The sequence below is a fragment of the Oncorhynchus mykiss genome, chromosome 10, assembly GCF_057628025.1.
Source record: "Oncorhynchus mykiss isolate SJ-2025 chromosome 10, ASM5762802v1, whole genome shotgun sequence".
Taxonomy (NCBI): domain Eukaryota; kingdom Metazoa; phylum Chordata; class Actinopteri; order Salmoniformes; family Salmonidae; genus Oncorhynchus; species Oncorhynchus mykiss.
In genome coordinates, this window is record NC_143031.1 from 48,797,265 (window position 1) to 48,811,821 (window position 14,557).

General features: G+C 41.3%; 1 long non-coding RNA gene across 1 annotated transcript; it reads left to right on the forward strand.

Moving 5' to 3' along the window:
- Positions 1 to 3,017: 3,017 nt before the first annotated feature.
- Positions 3,018 to 3,648, forward strand: LOC149980043 (uncharacterized). Its single transcript, XR_016483771.1, has 2 exons — positions 3,018 to 3,237; positions 3,458 to 3,648. It is a non-coding gene; the product is annotated as an uncharacterized LOC149980043 (long non-coding RNA).
- Positions 3,649 to 14,557: the final 10,909 nt, after the last annotated feature.

The window sequence follows — 14,557 nt, forward strand, 5'->3', positions numbered from 1 at the left end:
TATCTATAACACAAAATCCATGTGTACATGTGTGTATAGTGCATATGTTATCGTGTGTTTGTGTGCATGTGTCTATGTTTGTGTTCAAGTCAAATCAAATTTTATTGGTCACATACACGTTGATTAGCAGATGTTATTGCGGGTGTGGCGAAATGCTTGTACTTCTACATGTAGCTCCGACAGTGCAGTAATATCTAACAAGTAATATCTTACAAATTACACATCATATACCCAATACACACAAATCTAAGTAGGAATGAATTTAAGACTATATGTCAGAGCAGAACAGACTAAGATATAGTAGAGTAGTATAGATACATTATATACATATGAGATGAGTAATGCAAGATATGTAAACATTAAGTGACTAATTACCATAGAATAGTATAGAATTCAGGTTGTTTTCCAGGCACCACACTCCCAGAGCCCACACCTCCTCTCTGTAGGCTGTCTCGTTATCATTGGTAATCAAGCCTACTACTGTTGTGTCGTCGGCAAGCTATCCCCTCAGAATACCATGACCTCCTGGAAGTGTTCAGTAAGGCACGTGCTATTTTCCCTTCCCCCGCACCGTCCTTATGATTGTGCCATTGATCTTCTCCCAGGCACTACACCACCTCGGGGTCTGTTGTATTCTCTGTCTGGACCAGAGACCAAAGCTATGGTGGATTACATAGAGGATTCTCTGGCCACTGGGGCCGTCCGTCCGTCTGCATCTCCTGCTGACGCAGGGTTTTTCTTTGTGGAAGAAGGACAACACCCTGCATCTGTGCATTGACTACCGGGGATTTAATGACGTTACTGTCAAGAATCGTTACCCCCTACCTTTCCTCAGCGTTTGAACCTCTCCAGTGGGCCACCATATTTTCCAAGTTGGACCTTCGAAATGCCTACCACCTGGTTTGGATACGTGGAAGGGGGGATGAGTGGAAGACAGCCTTCAACACAGCCAGTGGACATTTTGAGTTCCAGGTCATGCTATTTGGACTCACCAACACCAATGTTTTCTAGGCTTTGGTCAATGATGTGCTTCGGGACATGCTAAACCGGTATGTGTTCGTGTACCTTGACGACATCATGTTTTTTTTCGCTATCTGCACAAGATCATGTTCTTCATGTCAGACAGGTCCTTCAGCGCCTCCTGGAGAACCAATTGTTTGTGAAAGCCGAGAAGTGTGAGTTCCACCGCTCTTCTATCACCTTTCTGGGATATATCCTTGCTATGGGCAATGTTCAGATGGATCATGGAAAGGTGAAAGCAGTGGTGGATTGGCCTCAACCAACGTCCAGGGTGCAGTTGCAATGGTTTCTTCGTTTTTCAAACTTCTACCACCGTTTAATTCGGGACTACAGCACCCTGGTGGCCCCCCTCTCGGCACTCACCTCTCCCAAGGTACCGTTCAAATGGTCTCCAGCTATCGACAAAGCCTTTGTGGACCTGAAGCATCGGTTCACAACAGCACCCATCCTCATCATCTGGACCCCTCGCGTCAATTTGTGGTGGAAGTGGATGCTTCAGATGTTGGAGAGGGGGCCATCCTGTCCCAGCGACGCTTCATCCCTGTGCCTTCCTGTCCCATCGTCTCAATCCTGCAGAGAGGAACTACGATGTTGGCAACTGTGTTCTCCTGGCGGTGAAGATGGCATTGGAATAGTGGAGACACTGACTGGAAGGAGCAGAACAGCCATTCCTGGACTGGACCGACCATAAAAACCTGGAAGATCTCCGTACATTCAAGCGCCTCAACTCCAGGCAGGCCCTGTGGGCCCTCCTGTTCACCAGATTTAACTTAAAAGAATGTGAAGCCTGACGCTCTCTTCCGCCTATACAGTTCCTCTGCCACACCCTCGACCCCTGAAACTATTCTCCCATGCCTTGCTTCCACTGGATTGGGGTATTGAGAACCTGGTCCAAGAGGCACAATGCTCCCAGCCAGGACCTGAAGGGGGCCCAGCTAACCGGCTGTTTGTCCCTAATCTAGTCCGGTCCCAGGTCCTGGAATGGGCTCATTTATCCAGGCTGACCTGTCATCCAGGGTCCCGTCGTACACAACGTTTCTTGTGGCCCACAATGGTCCCTGATGTCTCTGCCTTCATCACCCCATGCACCGTGTGTGCTCAAAACAAGACTCCACGGCAAGCTCCTTCTGGCCTCCTGCAGCCACTACCGGTCCCTGGTAGTGTCCCTGGTCTCATTTCTCTGGACTTTGTCACTGGGCTCCCTCCGTCTGATGGCAACACTGTCATTCTGATGGTACTCGACCGGTTCTCCAAGGCTGCCCATTTCATCCCTCTCCCCAAACTACCCCAGACAACCCAGCTTATGGTGCAGCATGTCTTCCGGATCCATGGACTCCTGGTAGACATGGTCTCCAATCGGGGTTCTCTTCTCAGTTCTGGAAGGCATTCTGCACCCTTGTTGGGTCGTCGGCCAGCCTGTCATCCGGATTCTATCCCAAAACCAACGGTCAGTCGGAGCGAGCCAACCAAGACCTGGAGAACACTTTAAGGTGCTTGGTCTCAACCAACCCCACTACCTGGAGCCATCCACTGGTCTGGGTGGAGTATGCCCGGAACACTCTTCCCAGTTCTGCCACGAAACTCTCCCCTTTTGAGTGCTACATGGGGTATCAGCCTCCACTCTTCCCGGCACAAGAACAGGAGGTCATCGTATCCTCGGCCCAGTTGTTTGTCCGCCGCTGACGACGTACCTGAAGAAGAGCCAGGGTGGCTATTCTCAAGACCAACTCCAGGTATCGTCGACAAGCGGACTGTCGCCGGACCCCACCTCCCCGCTACAGCATTGGGCAGAGGGTATGGCTGTCCACACAGGACCTGCCCGTTCAGGTAGAGTCCCACAAACTGTCCCCTCATTTCATTGGTCCTTTTCCCATCTCCAGAGTCCTGAGTTCCACTGCTGTCTGTCTTGTGTTACCCCATACCCTCCGTATTCACCCTACCTTCCATGTGTCTAAGATTAAGTCCTTGTCTCACTGTTCTTTGTCTTCTGTCTCCAGGTCCACCCCCCCTCCCCATGTTATTGATGGCCATCCAGCCTACACGGTAAAATGTCACCTGGATGTTCGACCACGGGGCAGGGGTTTCCAGTACCTGGTTGACTGGGAGGGTTACGGCCCGGAGGAGAGGTGCTGGGTTGCCGCTAGAGACATCCTGGACATCCTGGAGACATCACCGACTTCCACTGCCGACACCCCGGTCAGCCAGGTATGCGCCCAGGTAGGACACCAGGTGGCGTTCCTAGAGTGGGGGTACTGTCACACCCTGATCAGTTTCACCTGTCCTCGTTGTTGTCTCCACCCCCTCCAGGTGTCGCTTGTTTTCCCCAATGTATTTATCCCTGTGTTTCCTGTCTCTCTGTGCCAGTTCGTCTTGTATGTTAAGTCAAGTCAACCAGCACGTATTTCCTGTACTCCTTTTGTTATTCTCTTTTTGATAGTCCTCCCGGTTTTGACCCGTGCCTGACTCTGGACTACTTTCCCACCTGCCTGATCATCCTGCCTGGCCTGACCTTGATTCTGCCTGCCCTTCGGTACCTTTTGACCTCTGAACTGGTTTTGACCCTTTTGCCTGTCCATGACCAGTCTCTTGCCTTCCCCTATTGGATTAATAAATATTGTCAGACTCCAACCATCTGCCTCCTGTCTCTGCATCTGGGTCTCGCCTTGTGTCATGATACCTTCCCTGTAAGCGTCCTGAAAGTCTGTCAATTTGTTCACTTTAAAATAGCGTTGTATCTGGTCAAACACATTTTTTTCCAAATGTTTACTAAAGGTTGGTAACAGGCTGATTGGTCAGCTATTTGAGCCAGATAAAGGGGCTTTCTTAGGTAATGGAATAACGTTTGCTTCCCTCCAGGCCTGAGGGCACACACTTTCTAGGCTTAAATTGAAGATGTGGCAATATCGTCCGCTATTATCCTCAGTCATTTTCCATCCAAGTTTTCAGGCCTCGGTGGCTTGTCATTGTTGATAGACAATAACAAAAAATCCACCTCTTCCACACTTACTTTACGGAATTCAAAATTACAATGCTTGTCTTTCGTAGTTTGGTCAGATATACTCGGTTGTGTACAGTAGTGACAGCATTTGTTGCTGGCATGTCATGCCTAAATTTGCTAATCTTGCCAATGAAAAAATCGTTAAAGTAGTTGGCAATATCAGTGGGTTTTTGATGAATGTGCCATCTGATTCCATGAATGATGGAGTTTGCCTTTTTCCCCAAAATGTCATTTAAGGTGCTGCAAAGCTTTTTCTATCATTCCTTGTCATTTTATCTTTGTTTCATAGTGTAGTTTCTTATTTTTTTTATATTCAGTTTAGTGTCATGATTTCTCAATTTGAAGTATGTTTACCAACCGGTTGTACATTCAGACCTATTTGCCATCTCTTTAGCCTCATCCCTCTCAACCATACATTTTTTTCAATTCCTCATCAATCCGCGGGGATTTATCAGTTTAGTAGTTTTCTTAATGGGTGCATGCTCATTCGTAACTGAGATAAGCAATTTCACATGTGTCAAGTGCAACGTCTGGTTGCTCATCATTACACACCACAGCTCAAAAATCAACAACATAGGAATCACTACAACACTTATTGTATGTCCTCCTATACACAATATTAGGCCCAGCCTTTGGAACTTTGGTTTTCCTAGATATGGCTACTATATTGTGATCACTACATCCTATGGATTTGAATACTGCTTTCAAACAAATTTCTGCAACATTCATAAAGATATGATCAATACATGTTCATTTCATTCCTGTACTGTTTGTAACTACCCTGGTAGATTGATAACCTGAACCAGGTTGCAGGCACTAGTTACAGTTTGAAGCTTTCTCTTGAGTGGGCAGTCTGATGAAAGCCAGTCAATATTTAAATCACCCAGAAAGTATACCTCTCTATTGATACGACATACATTATCAAGCATTTCACACATGTTATCCAGATACTGACTGGTAGCACTTGATGGTCTATAGCAGCTTCCCACCATAAGGGGATTTAGGCGAGGCAGATGAACCTGTAGCCACATTACTTCAACAGTATTTAACATGAGATTCTCTCAAAGCTTTACATAAATTAGGTTCTTAATATAGACCGCAACACTGCCCCCATCTGCATTTTATTTTCTGTAGATCTTATAACCATGTATTGCTACCACTGTATCATCAAAGGTATTATCTAAGTGAGTATCAGAGATTGTCAGAATATGAATGTCATCTGTTTCTAGCAAATTATTGATTGCATGAACCTTATTTCTTAAGCTACAAATGTTAACGTGGGCAATTTTTGACACTTTTCTGGGATTTTTTATAATTTTTCTTGATTTACTGGGAAGCTTAGCAGAGGTAGACATGCTCAGGTTATTTATATAAATATATATATTGGTAAATTAATCTAGCAAGCTATCTAAATTTGTAGTAGGCCTAATCGTGGCCGAATTACCGACCAGGCATGAAGGATACGTGCCCAGGGCCCTGACCTCCAGTTATGAAATCACAACATTTTCTCTCTTTCTGCTTTTAGGCTACACAGTGTTGGTTAACATTTACAATGTTTACAGACATTGGAGTGAAACAAGTGTAGATTTTGGGTTTTGATGGGGTGCGACAGTTGAACTAAGCTTATGATATATATATATATATATATATATATATATATATATATATATATATATATATATATATATACACTGTATATACACTCCCCTCCATATGTAGTATTTAGTAGTTTATTAGCATCCCCATTAGCTAGTGCTAAAGCACCAGCTACTCTTCCCGGGGTCCACACCAAACAAAAATCATGACATAATACAGAACATTGATAGACAAGAACATCACAAGGACAGAACTACAGTATATACATTTAAAATGAGTATACACGCTTTCACACATTTACCGTATGCATTCATATTCATGTGATTCATAGATGCTACTGAATGCATGTGCAACACATTTCAAATGGAAATTGGAAATGCAATAACAAGGAGGGGGGTTGCAAAAATATGTATTTTGACAGTGAAGCAACATTTTAAAATTTGCTTCTACTCCAGCGTTTTGGATTTGAAATGTTTAATATTAGGCAGTATTTTCATATAGAGTGGGGTGCTAAATTATTGACACCCTTGATAAAGACGAGCAATAATGACTGTTTAAAATAAATCATTCAAATACTGTGCTACATTGTATGCTCAAAAACATTGTGGAATTAGATTATTTTTTACTGTTACAATTGCTCAGAGAAAGATATTTTTTAACAAATAATACTTATATTCTCAAAAAGTTAGGGGTCAAAATGATTGATACCCCTAAAGATTCTAATAACTAAAGTTGTCGCCCTGGGGTGGCAGGGTAGCCTCGTGGTTAGAGTGTTGGACTAGTAACCGAAAGGTTGCAAGTTTGAATCCCCGAGCTGACAAGGTACAAATCTGTCATTCTGCCCCTGAACAAGGCAGTTAACCCACTGTTCCTAGACCATCATTGAAAATAAGAATTTGTTCTTAACTTACTTGCCTAGTTGAACAAAAAAAATAATAATCCTAGCACGCAATGACTGCATCAAACTTGTTGCTCTACAAACTTGTTGAATGCAGTTTGTTTTGGTTGTGTTAAAGATAATTTTGTGCCCAATAGAAATGTTTGGTAAATAATGTATTGTGTCATTTTGGAGTCACTTTTATTGTGAATAAGAATAGAATTTGTTTCTGAACGCTTCTACATTCATGTGGATGCTACCATGATTACGGATAATCCTGAAGGAATAATGACGAACGATGAGTGAGAAAGTGACAGAGGGTACCCTACAAGCAGACGTGCTAACCTCACCATTAAAATGTTAGCATGTCTGCTTGCAGAGTCACTGTAGACTTTGTAGAGTCACTATATATGGGACCAAATACTAAACTTTTGACTACTTTAATACACTACAAGTGAATTTATACAAATACTTCTGGTAGTTTACTGGTAAACGTCGAAAGTTTCCGGTAATATACCATCCCTTTACTACCCTACCTGGACCACTACCCTAGATGTGCCTTTTGTTAAGTAAATCAGGAGATAAATTAGGTGAAAAGGAGACTGGAGTGGGGCCTGGTTTCCATATGTTTGATACCATTCCATTCACTCCATTCCAGCCATTATTATGAGCCGTCCTCCCCTCAGCAGCCTCCCGTGCTTTACATTAACCTGGGTTGAACATGCCAGACATCAGTGTTGGCGCTGCAAGTCTTCCCTGGAATGAAGGTCATATTGTTTTTGAATCACTTCTGACTGTGGAACTGGACTGAGGACCTATTTGCCTACACAACAGAGGAGGCCTGAAAGTATTTTTTATTTTTTTTCAGCACGCTGTTCCCATATGAGAGCCAGACAGTCAAATGCATGAACAGCACTACATAGACCATTTAGAAGGGGATATTCTGTAAGGCTTCCAGCATGTGGTTTTTCATCTACGGTCTAAGTTCCAGCACAAATATTATTTTAAATGCAACCTCATAATATAGGAACATCATTGCTTATGTCTGCAACATGTGAGCCCACCTAAGATGAATAAAAGTCATGTTGAAAGAAGCAACGGTATCATGATACATGCATCTTAAGTGGGCTGTTTACGAAGACCAAATCATATACTTTATTCTTATCGTCTTAGTCTTGGTTACCCCAGAACTGAAATCTCACAGAATTTGGTCAGCTGCACAGAGATTACCATTATCGTATGTGTTCTGTTCTCTGTACAGCAGCTGGAAACCTCAAATATAGTGTGTTTATATTCTTGCCTCTGAGTTCAAGGGAGGTTCAATGTGAGGGACACATGTTGCTTCTTCAGTATTATACTGTACAGTAAATGCATGTTTCAGACAAATGCATTTCCCATAATGTTCCCGAAGGGACACATTAACAGCCCAATTCCATGTGTTTGTTCTTACTTACTTATGCAAACCGGGCCCAACACTGAAAGTTTATGTCAGAGATGTTAACGAAATTGATCTAATTTTGGGAAATCTCAGGAAACCAACAGGGTCGTTCTTGAATTGCTGTGGCATTTGCGTCCCTCGCCTTTTCCCCCATGAAAAACACTTGCAAATCACAAAAAGTTACACATCATATATGTTTTTGTTCATATTGAACTGTTAATCAGTGATAAAACATAATGCAAGTCATTTATACTGCAAAATGTTATGTTTACACATTGTTTAAAGTACTAAGATTAAGCAAATTGGCTTGTCCCAGCAGTGACCCAGTAGAGTTGTGGTGATATGTTTTGGGGATTTTGAGATATATACAGTGCCTTGCGAAAGTATTCGGCCCCCTTGAACTCTGCGACCTTTTGCCACATTTCAGGCTTCAAACATAAAGATATAAAACTGTATTTGTTTGTGAAGAATCAACAACAAGTGGGACACAATCATGAAGTGGAACGACATTTATTGGATATTTCAAACTTTTTTAACAAATCAAAAACTGAAAAATTGGGCGTGCAAAATTATTCAGCCCCTTTACTTTCAGTGCAGCAAACTCTCTCCAGAAGTTCAGTGAGGATCTCTGAATGATCCAATGTTGACCTAAATGACTAATGATGATAAATACAATCCACCTGTGTGTAATCAAGTCTCCGTATAAATGCACCTGCACTGTGATAGTCTCAGAGGTCTATTAAAAGCGCAGAGAGCATCATGAAGAACAAGGAACACACCAGGCAGGTCCGAGATACTGTTGTGAAGAAGTTTAAAGCCGGATTTGGATACAAAAAGATTTCCCAAGCTTTAAACATCCCAAGGAGCACTGTGCAAGCGATAATATTGAAATGGAAGGAGTATCAGACCACTGCAAATCTACCAAGACCTGGCCGTCCCTCTAAACTTTCAGCTTATACAAGGAGAAGACTGATCAGAGATGCAGCCAAGAGGCCCATGATCACTCTGGATGAACTGCAGAGATCTACAGCTGAGGTGGGAGACTCTGTCCATAGGACAACAATCAGTCGTATATTGCACAAATCTGGCCTTTATGGAAGAGTGGCAAGAAGAAAGCCATTTCTTAAAGATATCCATAAAAAGTGTTGTTTAAACTTTGCCACAAGCCACCTGGGAGACACACCAAACATGTGGAAGAAGGTGCTCTGGTCAGATGAAACCAAAATTGAACTTTTTGGCAACAATGCAAAACGTTATGTTTGGCGTAAAAGCAACACAGCTGAACACACCATCCCCACTGTCAAACATGGTGGTGGCAGCATCATGGTTTGGGCCTGCTTTTCTTCAGCAGGGACAGGGAAGATGGTTCAAATTGATGGGAAGATGGATGGAGCCAAATACATGACCATTCTGGAAGAAAACCTGATGGAGTCTGCAAAAGACCTGAGACTGGGACGGAGATTTGTCTTCCAACAAGACAATGATCCAAAACATAAAGCAAAATCTACAATGGAATGGTTCAAAAATAAACATATCCAGGTGTTAGAATGGCCAAGTCAAAGTTCAGACCTGAATCCAATCGAGAATCTGTGGAAAGAACTGAAAACTGCTGTTCACAAATGCTCTCCATCCAACCTCACTGAGCTCGAGCTGTTTTGCAAGGAGGAATGGGAAAAAATGTCAGTCTCTCGATGTGCAAAACTGATAGAGACATACCCCAAGCGACTTACAGCTGTAATCGCAGCAAAAGGTGGCGCTACAAAGTATTAACTTAAGGGGGCTGAATAATTTTGCACGCCCAATTTTTCAGTTTTTGATTTGTTAAAAAAGTTTGAAATATCCAAAAAATGTCGTTCCACTTCATGATTGTGTCCCACTTGTTGTTGATTCTTCACAAAAAAATAAAGTTTTATATCTTTAGGTTTGAAGCCTGAAATGTGGCAAAAGGTCGCAAAGTTCAAGGGGGCCGAATACTTTCGCAAGGCACTGTATCTATTATTTGGAATTCTAGAAAGTATTTAAGTAAAGTATTTCATATATTCCATGGATTAATAAGAACAGAGAAGGCAACTAAAATACCGTGATACATAAAATAAAAAAAAAGCCGTGTTAGAGAGGAGCTCAAATAGAGAGACGCATGCTATATTGCAGACCAATCCAAACTCATCTCTCGGCATGTCCAGCCCACTCATTATCTCAGCCAATCATGGCTAGCGGGAAGGTTGCTGTTTATTTCTGTGGCTAAACCAACTAAACTCGTAATTTAACAATTGTATTAGTAGTTACAGATGTTATTGTTATTAAGGCATATGAAAGTTCACATGTTCGATAAGGCATAAAAAACAAAGTTTGCGTTCAAACGTCTCTCCTGTGAAGTAGTGACCTACGCCTAGTTTCCTAAAAACGGGTCACAAATGATTAGCTAATCCCACTCTTTTAATATGTAATACATTTGAAAATTCCGTTGATAATTTGGTTTGGTTTTGTTACTCAATTTAAATGAAGGGAATTTACATTGTGAGCAAAATTATTAGTCATATCACTATAGTATTTTTTTTGTAAGACTTGTAAGACATTTACTATCATTTTTTTAAACAATACAAAACATACACATACAAATGACAACATACAGATTCACACAAACATCCACAGAATCACCCCTGCCCAGAGCCAACTGCTCACACCCCCATCTCCAGCGCCCACATCACTCTCCGCCACATGGCCTCAAACTGCACCATTTTGTTTCTCTCCGTCGCCCACACACTTTCAACATTTAGATAATAAAGCGTTTGACCTTTCTATAGAGTATGACAGTATGAGTCATAATACCCATAAAATCTAGAGGTCAAACAGGGAAATGGTTCCAATCGTTTTTCCACCATAAATTTTTTCTCATAGTGGATTTTAGAAACACTTAAAATAAGGTCTGTGTTCGTGTAGGCTTAGCCTGGCATGACGTTTTGATAACCGTGTAAATCTCTCTAGGACAAGGAGACTTTTATCAATATATTCACCTGTATTTACCCCCCAAATATGAAATGCTAATTAGCTGCTAATGTGGCTATCATAAAGAACTACAAATGCCATGATGATCTGGACAAGACTGCCTAATCGAGGCAAAGGTAAGAATCTCTGGATTAACTGTCTAATGTTAGCTAAATGTAGTAATTCATTAATTGGCAACATTTCTTTAAATGGACAATTCTGTGAAAAGTCTTGTGCAACTTTTGAATTGACAAAATGACTGTTAGCAAAGGTGTCAGCTAGAGATGAAGTGCAGGAGCTTGCAGGAATTTGTAGTTTTGCATGATGTCGACTTTAAAGCTAATTAGCATTTTCGAATCTGAGAGTAAATAGAGCCTAATATTAAAAAAAGAAGTCACCTTGCCTGGGAGAGATGTACATTTTTTATTTTATTTAACTAGGCAAGACAGTTAAGAACAAATTCTTATTTACAATGACGGTCTAGGAACAGTGGGTTAACTGCCTTGTTCAGGTGCAGAATGACAGATTTTTACTTTGTCCACTCAGGGATTCAATCTAGAAACATTTCGGGTTACTAGCCCAACACTCTAACCACTAGGCTACCTGGTTATCAAAATGTCATGCCAAGGTAAGCCTACGCGAATCACAGCCCTTATTTTAAATGTTTCTAAAATCCCCTATGGGAAAAAATTGTGGTTGTAAAACAATTGGGAACATTTATCAATTTGACCGCTAGGTTTTATGGGTATTACAATGTGGGGCTCTATTGTGTTAACAATGGAGGATTGGTTGATTTCCAGTCTTTAAGTATACATTTTTCAAGATGACTGAAGAGAAAAGTATCATCCAACCCATCGGGTATCTCACTGCACCCTCATATGTCATGTCTTGAAATGTTCAGACACATTTAAAGTACATTTACATTGCAATACTTCTGACAGCCAACTTTCTAACTTTGCCCATAACTTTTTGACTTTATAGAATTCCCAGAAGGCCATGGATTATTGAGTCATTGTTAGTTTCACGCGTAAGACATTACTCTGCCATTGTGCTGTAGAATATGTGAATTCTATATATTAGTTTATACTGGATTAAGTGTACATTTTCATTAACTGTAATGTTGTTAGTTATGTTCACATTCCCTCCATATTGTGCCAATATCAGTTCTTTTTAAGTCTTGGTTCCAATAGTTTATACATTTTTTTTATACGAGATTGTCAGTTGGATAGGCTCTCTGCAAGGTTTTGCATATCTTTCCTATCATATGAACATCCTTTTCTGACTCAGAAGAGGACTCCCTCAAGATTGCCCTGCTGTCCAAAGGATTTCAAATCTACATTTCTTGATATGAAACTTTTAAGTTGCATGTATTTGAAAATATCTACATTGGTCAGTCCAAAATTGCCTTTTAATCAACGGAAATAAATGTATTTCCTATTACCAAGACATGCACAGTTTCTATGCCTTTAGTTTTCCATGTGGACCAATTTATCGGTGAATTCTGAAAAACTATCCAAGGATTGTTCCATAGAGTTGTGTTTTTAGGGAGTGGTATTGGTTCTTGTAGAATACGTTTAATTTTCTTCCATATTGTTATAGTGTTCTTAACTAAGAAGTTGTTCATATTCTTAGCTTTACCCTTTGAAAATAGACACGTGAAAATATTCTGGGGAGGAGCGTGCGCATCTTCAATGTGTACGTACCTATGGTTCTTCTTTAGTGCATTTAAGTAGTAAGAAAAAACCCTGGGTTGCGAGTTGACACAATTCCACATCTGGAAGGTTAAAACCACCCTCAGACTTAGAAAGATGTAAACGTTCCTTTTTATTCTATGAGTTTTATTTGCCCATATAAAGTCGATTATGACCGAGTATACTTTATTTAATTGGTATTAAATACTTTAGGAGCCATGCCATTCTGAAGAGGTTTATTCTACCTGTAAGGTTTATGGGAAGATTGTTCAATTTAATTAGATCTGATTTCATATTGTTAAGTAATGGGATAACGTTATCTTTATATACAGTGGGGCAAAAAAGTATTTAGTCAGCCACCAATTGTGCAAGTTCTCCCACTTAAAAAGATGAGAGAGGCCTGTAATTTTCATCATAGGTACACTTCAACTATAACAGACAAAATTAGAAAAATTGTAGGATTTTTAATGAATTTATTTGCAAATTATGGTGGAAAATAAGTATTTGGTCAATAACAAAAGTTTATCTCAATACTTTGTTATATACCCTTTGTTGGCAATTACAGAGGTCAAATGTTTTCTGTAAGTCTTCACAATGTTTTCACACACTGTTGCTGGTATTTTGGCCCATTCCTCCATGCAGATCTCCTCTAGAGCAGTGATGTTTTGGGGCTGTTGCTGGGCAACACAGACTTTCAACTCCCTCCAAAGATTTTCTATGGGGTTGAGATCTGGAGACTGGCTAGGCCACTCCAAGACCTTGAAATGCTTTTTACGAAGCCACTCCTTCGTTGCCCGGGCGGTGTGTTTGGGATCATTGTCATGCTGAAAGACCCAGCCACGTTTCATCTTCAATGCCCTTGCTGATGGAAGGAGGTTTTCACTCAAAATCTCACAATACATGGCCCCATTCATTCTTTCCTTTACATGGATCAGTCGTCCTGGTCCATTTGCAGAACAACAGCCCCAAAGCATGATGTTTCCACCCCCATGCTTCACAGTAGGTATGGTGTTCTTTGGATGCAACTCAGTATTCTTTGTCCTCCAAACACAACGAGTTGAGTTTGACCATATGACATTCTCCCAATCTTCTTCTGGATCATCCAAATGCTCTCTAGCAAACTTCAGACGGGCCTGGACATGTACTGGCTTAAGCAGGGGGACACGTCTGGCACTGCAGGATTTGAGTCCCTGGAGGCGTAGTGTGTTACTGATGGTAGGCTTTGTTACTTTGGTCCCAGCTCTCTGCAGGTCATTCACTAGGTCCCCCCGTGTGGTTCTGGGATTTTTGCTCACCGTTCTTGTGATCATTTTGACCCCACAGGGTGAGATCTTGCGTGGAGCCCCAGATTGAGGGAGATTATCAGTGGTCTTGTATGTCTTCCATTTCCTAATAATTGCTCCCACAGTTGATTTCTTCAAACCAAGCTGCTTACCTATTGCAGATTCAGTCTTCCCAGCCTGGTGCAGGTCTACCATTTTGTTTCTGGTGTCCATTGACAGTTCTTTGGTCTTGGCCATAGTGGAGTTTGGAGTGTGACTGTTTGAGGTTGTGGACAGGTGTCTTTTATACTGATAACAAGTTCAAACAGGTGCCATTAATACAGGTAACGAGTGGAGGACAGAGGAGCCTCTTAAAGAAGAAGTTACAGGTCGGTGAGAGCCAGAAATCTTGCTTGTTTGTAGGTGACCAAATATTTTCCACCATAATTTGTAAATAAATTCATTAAAAATCCTACAATGTGATTTTCTGGATTTTTTTTCTTCTCATTTTGTCTGTCATAGTTGAAGTGTACCTATGATGAAAATTACAGGCCTCCCTCATCTTTTTAAGTGGGAGAACTTGCACAATTGGTGGCTGACTAGATACTTTTTTGCCCCACTGTATTTGTTGTCACTTATTAAGCGTCCTAAGTATTTTGTGTTTTTTTGTGGTCCATTTAACAGATTGCT